This window comes from Triticum dicoccoides, chromosome 4A (genome assembly GCF_002162155.2).
Source record: "Triticum dicoccoides isolate Atlit2015 ecotype Zavitan chromosome 4A, WEW_v2.0, whole genome shotgun sequence".
In the NCBI taxonomy this organism is placed as follows: Eukaryota; Viridiplantae; Streptophyta; class Magnoliopsida; order Poales; family Poaceae; genus Triticum; species Triticum dicoccoides.
In genome coordinates, this window is record NC_041386.1 from 199000870 (window position 1) to 199009666 (window position 8797).

The following is an 8797-nucleotide window of genomic DNA, read 5'->3' on the forward strand; positions in this document are numbered from 1 at the left end:
GGGTGGGCCGGCCTAGGCGGTGCCCTGGTGGGCCGAGGCCCATCCGAGGGGGGCTTTTGTCTTCTTCTTTTTTTCTTTGGTTTGATATTCTTTTATCCATTTTCTCTTTACTGTTTTATTTTATTTTATATTTACTAAAGTTTTATAAAATATATAATTTGTTCCTAAAATAGTGTTACTACTTATGCTAATTGCACAATAACTTGGGCTCCCAAATAAATTAGTTTAATATTTTATATATTACAAAAAGCATTTGATTTTTGGTTATAGCTACTAATTTAATTAGTTTAGTGCATTTAAACATTTTATAAAAACTTGTTTTCTCCACCAATATATCTTGTGAATTATTTGTCAGAATAAGAACATTTTAGTTTTGACCTTTTGAAAACTTTTGTTGTTTGCCATATTTCTAAATTTGAATTTGAATCGGTTTTTGAACTAACACGAGATTAGCAACAGAAATTGAGGTGACGTGGCATCATTAGCAGAGGTTACTATAGCTTAATTACCCGGGCATCACATCTGTCCCAAGCCCACCTGGCCGGGTGCCACTTGGTAGACTACTAACACTACCTACAAACACCAGAAACTATTTGCAACTCTTGGACAGAGATCAAGTTGGCTAATAAGTCGAGAGAGCTTGGAGCGCCCGGAGCCCAATGTGTGGTAGTAACTGGTCATTGGACAACTTACACATAACTCAGTTCTGAAGGACGGTTCCAGTGAGACAACCCACCATGTACTCCTACATGGCCTCTCACCGCTACTTTTACCAAATCGTGTTCACACGCTTAACTCTCAGCACCAGAACATATCGTACCACTCCAATTCATTCCTGATGAATCAGACCTGACACAACTCTAAACAATAGCAGGCATGGCATGGCAAGAACACAACATGGCTCAATCAATTCCTACACATGCTAGTGGGTTTTAACTATTTACTGTGGCAATGACAAGTCATGCAGAGGAATGGGTTCAACTACCGCAGCATAAAGTAGCAGTTAAATCGTTGTTGTCCTAATGCAATAAATGAGAGCAGGAGCGAGAGAGTAGGATTGTATTGGAATGAACAAGGGGGTTTGCTTGCCTGGTAGATCAACAAGGGGGCACTGCTCCTCTGACAGGTACTCTGGATCGGTCTCCGGAGCAGGACCTATCGAGAAGGAACGGTGTCGACAATCAAACACAAGCATATGCAACAATATGATGCATGATCATGGCATGAGTATGTGATGTTTGTTTGAGTTAATGCAACTAGCATTCATTTGCATGAAGTCCATTTGAACCAAAGTTTCAAATGCAACTCCAAAATAAGCTCTTATAAATGCCATACATGTATTTTCATATATACAGCATGTATAGGTTGGTTTGTCATGCATGAAAATGGTACAGATGGATAGATTGAATTTTTCTGATAATTTTTCATATATAAATTATTTAAATCTGAGTTACGCTTGAAATTCTATGAATTTTTGAAGTTTTGGGCATTTTTTGAAAATAATAAATCATTTAAGATTTATTTAAATTCCAGAAAGGAAATATTGCGTCAGCCTCACATCATCATGACGTCAGCAGGTCAACGGGCACGGTCCAGGTCAAACGACTAGTAGCTCACAGCGGTTCTGTTGGTGCAGCTGGCGAGCTCGGGGACGGGCTGTGGACGACGAATCGGCGACGGCGATCAGTGGCGCCCGATGTCGAAGGCGAGAACGATGAGGATGCTACGGTGTGTCCCGGCTTGCCTGGCTCGGTGGAGAAGACGAGGACAACGTCCCAGAGCTCGTAGACACGTCAGAGGGGCGAGGCGGAGACGGTGGCCGTGGTAGCAGCGATCGGTGGCGACGAGCTTGCTCGGATGCGAGGGAGAAAGATCCAGGAAAGGGGGTGAGAGCGAGGGAGAGTGAGAGAGAGTCGAGGGGGTCTGCATGGCATCTCCAGGGGTCGCGGGAGCAAGCAGGGAGGCAGGAGGTGGCGTGCGGTGGCCGTGCGCGCGTCGGGCACGCGCTGTGCATCCGACTGGCGGGAGGAAGAAGACCTCCTTGCCCCTGGTGGGCTGGGCCGGCTAGATGGGCTGCCAGGTGAGCGCCAGGTAAGTGCTTTCTCCCTCTCTCTCTCTCTCTCTTATTTGTTTCAGTTTTTCTAATTTCTGCTACTGTTTTGCAAATAAAATACTAACCAAAACACTTAGGTTAATTCTGTAAATTTTTGTGAGGAATATTTGAATTATTTTCAAACCACACAACAAATTTCAGAATATTTAGAGCAACCAATATTTAATGGTAAATTTTAAACTCCAACTCAAATACCATAATGATTTAATTCAATGACCAAAATGTCCTGGAAAAATATGCATCATCTCTGGTAAAGGCTTTCACCTTTTTCCATAAATCATGACCATTTTAAAATGATATTTTGAGGTCATTGAAAATATTTTGGTTGAACCAATTTCAATTGCATTTGTGCTAGGGTTTATCAATCCCCAATTCAAATTTAAATGGAATTTAAACATGATGCAAAAATGACTAGCTGGTCTAGGTCATACCAGAACTAGGGATGTGACAACTCGCCCCCACTCAAAAAAATCTCGTCTCGAGATTCAGGAGTCGGCAGAAAGATAGTGGGGTACTCAAGTCGAAGACGACCTTCACGCTCCGAGGTAGCTTCACTCTCAGAATGATGAGACCACTGAACCTTGAGAAACTTGATGTTATGACGTCGGGTGACTCGCTCTGCTTGATCAAGGATGTAAACAGGGTACTCTTGATAAGTGAGGTTATCTTGGAGATCAAGCGTTTCGTGGTCCACTCCGTGGATGGGATCCAAGAAGCAATGCCTGAGTTGAGAGATATGGAAGACATCATGTACTCGAGAAAGATGTGGGGGTAGTTCCAACTGGTAGGCAACCTCTCCTCGTTTAGCGAGAATGCCAAAAGGACCAATGTAACGAGGAGCCAACTGGCCCTTGATACAGAAACGATGGGTACCCTTCAAAGGGGTAACCCAAAGGTAAGCCTTGTCGCCAACTTCATAAGCCACTTCCTTATGACGACGGTCATACTGGCTCTTTTGACGAGATTGGGTTGTTTTTAAATTCTCACGAATGATGCGAACTTGCTCTTCTGCCTCCTGGATCATGTCCGGTCCAAAGAATTGTCTTTCACCAGTTTCTGACCAGTTCAAAGGTGTTCGACATCTTCGTCCATACAGAACCTCAAAAGGAGCTTTCTGGAGGCTGGATTGGTAGCTGTTGTTATAAGCAAACTCGGCGAAGGGAAGACACTTCTCCCAATCCATACCGAATGAGATAACACGAGCTCTAAGCATGTCTTCGAGAATTTGGTTGACCCTTTCCACCTGACCACTTGATTGAGGGTGGAAAGCGGTACTGAAGGAAAGATGGGTGCCCATGGCAGTTTGGAAACTCTCCGAAAAATGAGAAGTGAAAAGACTACCACGGTCTGAATTGATCTTTAGTGGAACACCATGAAGTGACACTATTCAAGAAATATATAAGTCAGCGAGCTGACTAGCAGTGATACTCTCTCGAACAGGTAGGAAGTGAGCCACTTTGGAAAGACGATCAATGACTACTAGGATAGCATTATTCCCTCTCTTGGTCCTGGGAAAACCAGTGATGAAGTCCATACCAACTTTATCCCATTTCCACTCAGGAATAGCTAGAGGTTGATGGGTGCCAGCAGGCCTTTGATGCTCTGCCTTAACGCGACGACAAACGTCGCAGTTAGCAATAAACCGAGCAGTTCTCTCTTCATCCTAGTCCACCAGAACCTCTGGCATAGGTCCTGATACATCTTAGTACTATCGGGATGAATCGTCAGAGGAGATTCATGCGCCTCCTTAAGGATTAATTGTCGAAGATGTTGATTCTTGGGAACCACCAAGCGACTCTCAAAGAAAACAACACCACGATCATCTATAGAGAAACTACCACCAAATCCCTTGTTAATGTTTCTCTTGATCCGGGAAATTCCCGTATCCTACTTCTAAGCAGAGATGATCTGATCCACAAGAGTAGGTTTCACCACCAAGGTAGAAAGGAATCCGTGAGGAGCGATGTGAAGGTTTAGCTTATAGAATTCCTCATGGAGAAGTGGTTGGCCCTGTTGCAACATGACACTGTTGCAATAGGACTTACGACTTAGTGCATCAGCCATGACATTTCCCTTGCCTCGGGTGTAGGTAATCCCTAAGTCGTAATCTGAGATCAACTCCAACCAACGTCTTTGCCTAAGGTTCAAATCTGGTTGGGTGAAGATATACTTTAGACTCTGGTGGTCGGTGTAAATGTCGCAACGCTTACCAAGGAGGTAATGTCGCCAGGTCTTAAGTGCATAGACCACGGCTGCAAGCTCTAGATCATGTGTAGGATAATTCTCCTCATGTGGATGCAACTGTCAAGATGCATAGGCAATCACATGGCGATCTTGCATAAGAATGCAACCTAGTCCCTGTCGTGAAGCGTCGCAGTAGATAACAAAGTCTTTAGTGAAATCCGGTGGCACAAGTATGGGAGCAGAAGTCAGGCGTCTTTTCAGTTCCTGAAAACTGTGCTCACATTGTGGGGACCACTCAAACTTTTTACCTTTCTTGAGAAGTTCCGTGAGAGGTTTGGCCACTTTGGAGAAGTTCTCAACGAAGCGGCGACAATAACTGGCTAGGCCAAGGAAACTCCTAACTTTCTTAACCGTTTCAGGCGGAGTCCAATCAAGAACGGCTTGAACTCTCTCGGGATTGATAGCAATGCCCTTACCAGAGATTACGTGGCCGAGATAGGTCACTTCTGGTAACCAAAATTCGCACTTGGAGAACTTGGCATAAAGGTGGTGCTCTCTGAGTTTTTCTAACACAAGTCTAAGATGTTAGGCGTGCTCTTCCTCGTTCTTTGAGTAAATAAGAATATCATCGAGGTAAACCACGACGAACTTATCTAAGTACTCCATGAAGATCGAGTTCATCAAGCGGGAGAATGTAGCTGGAGCATTGGTTAGACCAAAGGACATGACGGTGTACTCGTACTGGCCATAACGAGTGACAAAAGCCGTCTTAGGAATGTCCCCATTTCTGATCTTGATTTGGTGGTAGCCTAACCTCAAATCCATCTTTGAAAAGACTGAGGATCCAGCGAGCTGATCATACAGGTCGTTGATCCTGGGGAGCGGATACTTGTTGTTTATCGTGACCAAATTAACGGGACGATAATCTACAACCATCCGGTCCGTACCGTCCTTCTTCTTAACGAAGAGGACGGGGCAAGCCCAGGGAGAAGAACTAGGACGGATGAAACCCTTTTGCAAGGATTCATTGAGTTGTTTCTTAAGCTCATCTAGTTCTAAGGGTGCCATCTTGTAAGGTCTCCTAGAGATTGGAGCAGTTCCTGGGATAAGATCTATGACAAACTCTACATCTCTGACAGGTGGAATACCTGGCAGTTCCTCTGGAAAGACATCTGGAAAGTCACGGACTACCGGAATATCTTCAAGGTCTGGAAGAGGGCTGGCATTAAGAGAATAGAGTTGACGCTTTGCAACTCTAGTGGAGACAGTGACTATCTTGCCAGATGGGTGTGTAAGCTGAACATACCTTGTGTAACAATCAATCTTGGCATAATGAGCTTTCATCCAGTCCATACCCAAGATGATGTTAATATCTGTAGACTTGAGGGCTATAGGTGATGCAAGGAATACAAGTCTGTCAACAAGGATTTCATTACCATGGCTTACACTAGAAGTTTGCCATTTGGATCCAGTAGTTTGAATGACTAGAGGAGAGGGCATATCACAAAATGACATGTTGTGCAAATTAGCGTAGCTTTTGGAAATGAAGGAATGAGTTGCTCCAGTATCGAACAAAACCGATGCTGGATGGCAATTGACAAGGAGTGTAAGAAAAACGACATCTGGATCGTCATGGGCGTCTCTAGCTGAGACGTGATGCACACATCCACGTTCAGTGGGAGTTGACTTGACACTGATCATCTTGCGTGATGGCTTACCACGGCCAATGTACTTCTCAGGCTGGGGTGGAGCATAATTGGTTTGAGAGCAGTCACATGCATAGTGTCCTGGCTCTCCGCATGTGAAGCAAGTCCCTGAGGTAGGACGTGGACCCGCTTTGACAAGCGGTCTACAAACAGGCTTGGGTGGAACATGTAACTGAACTGGGTGAGGCGCCACATAAGAGGGCCTCGGTGAATAACCGGGTGGAAGAGCGGAGTTCGGAACCCAAATTCGGCGCTTCTACGAAGTAGAACCGGAGGAAGAACCCAAATCACGGGTGTGCTTGCGAGACTCCTCATAAGTGAGTTGAGCTGTCTCTGCATTAATGGCCTTGTTCACAATGTATTGCAATGATGCAAGTGGAGATCACGACAGAACTTGGGGTTGAGACCCTTCCAGAACCTGGCCTGCTTCTTGGCGTCTGTGGACACCTCTTCTGTAGCATAGCGGACGAGGTTTTCAAACTCTCTACTGTAAGCATCAACAACCATCTTATCCTGGGTGAAACTACAGAACTCTTCTCTCTTGCGGTCAATGAGAGCCTGAGGAATGTGATGCTCGCGAAAAGCCTCAATGAAATCTCTCCAGGTGGTTATCTAGCTAGCTGGAAGCATAGCCTCATAGTTCTGCCACCAAAGACTAGCAGGACCTTCCAGGTGATAAGCAGCATAGGTGACCTTATCACCTTCAGCTACGTTCGCAGAACGCAGCTTGTGTGTGATACTACGGAGCCAGTCATCTGCATCAAATGGTTCAATGGAATGATGGAAGGTGGTTTCAGACCAACGAAATCATAGATGGACGCTGACTCTTTGCACTGATGGGAGGTGTTCTCCTCAATACGTGCTAACAAGCGGTTAGTCTCTCGCTTATTCTTCTCAACCTCTAGCATGAACGTTACCAACGAAGGCTGGTCAGGAGGATCCTCATCCCTACCATCTCCGTGGTTCCGACTATGAGCAACAGAACTTCGGTTAACCAGCAACATCCTGAAGAACGAAACCAAGGAAAACAAGGATGGATTCAGCATCATCATAAGGATGCAGAAGGTAGCACAAAAATTTAGTATCTCCCAAACTCCTAGGACAATTCCGGCAGCATAACGACAGTAAAATGCTCAAAATGAGACATTCTGCAAAAGACAGGGTAGTACCATAATCAACATCATCACTCAAGGTTCTGAGATATTACTAAACAAAGTACACCGGAAGTACTTGAACTGGGATAAGACTCAGATCAACCAACCCTTAGAGACTACAGAGTAGTAACACGTGATCCTGATAGACGGAAGAGGAAGCCTAGTTCCTTAACCCCGTAGGATGGATAGGATGACTCAGATCAGATGGGCATGAGGTATAAGGAGTAAAAAGAGCCTTACGTTCCCTTCCACAATCAATTCCCTTACATAACTAAAGAATTTCTAGACTCAACTTCGACCAGGTTGGCTTGGTAATCCTACAGGCAGTCAAGCTCTGATACCAAAGTTGTCGGGACCCCGATTCCAGGTCACATCGATCTAGCCGGTAACACCTCATATCACTTAGCGGCCTCACGCACGGTATTCCCACGGGTGTCGCCTTACCCTGGCCCGGGACCGTTTGCGCCTTTTGGCTCACGTATATGATTGTCTTGCTAGCATCCATATGACAGAGAACCCAGGCCGACATGGCTAGTCGTGAACCCAAGCGGCACTAACCTACCGGGACAGGCATACATGATTCACATCGAGCATGTCGGTCAGCAGCGTGTGAATCCGGGCTGTAGCACTGGGCTAACAGGACTCTGGGGATCCCGGGCTATAGCAGGCTAGGCAGGACTCCGGATGTCACCACGTGACATTTCCCCGAAGGGACAGACACAGGAACGAAGTGAAACACATGCCGGCCAGTCGAGTGTCCTGAGCATTTTAGAGTATCCACTTTAAGTTGTCTATGTACCATGTAAGCATCCAAGAAGTCCATAACCGAGGACACGGCTATTCGAATAGATCATGATAACCCTGCAGGGGTGTACTTCTTCACACACGCTCTCACCACTTATCACCATGTACACGTCATGTACCTCGGCATCCTTCAAGCGGAAGCTTGGCGAGGGTGTCGGCCACGACCTGACTAACCACACAAGTCTCTCATCCAGGTTTATCGCCTATTCAGGTTCCATCCGCAAGGAGATCCGGCCGAGGTGTCGCTCACGGCCCCAAACGATGTGAGCAGGGTTCCCAGGCCCACCATCCGGGTGCCACTTGGTACACCGTGCCACTGTGCCTAGCATGTCCCAAGCCCACCTGGCCGGGTGCCACTTGGTAGACTACTAACACTACCTACAAACACCAGAAACTATTTGCAACTCCTGGATAGAGATCAAGTTGGCTAATAAGTCGAGAGAGCTTGGAGCGCCCGGAGCCCAATGTGTGGTAGTAACTGGTCATTGGACAACCTACACAGAACTCAGTTCTTAAGGACGGTTCCAGTGAGACAACCCACCATGTACTCCTACATGGCCTCTCACCGCTACCTTTACCAAATCGTGTTCACACGCTTAACTCTCAGCACCAAAACATATTGTACCACTCCAATTCATTCCTGATGAATCAGACCTGACACAACTCTAAGCAATAGCAGGCATGGCATGGAAAGAACACAACATGGCTCAGTCAACTTTTACACGTGCTAGTGGGTTTTAACTATTTACTGTGGCAATGACAGGTCATGTAGAGGAATGGGTTCAACTACCGCAGCATAAAGTAGCAGTTGAATCGTTGTTGTCCTAATGCAATAA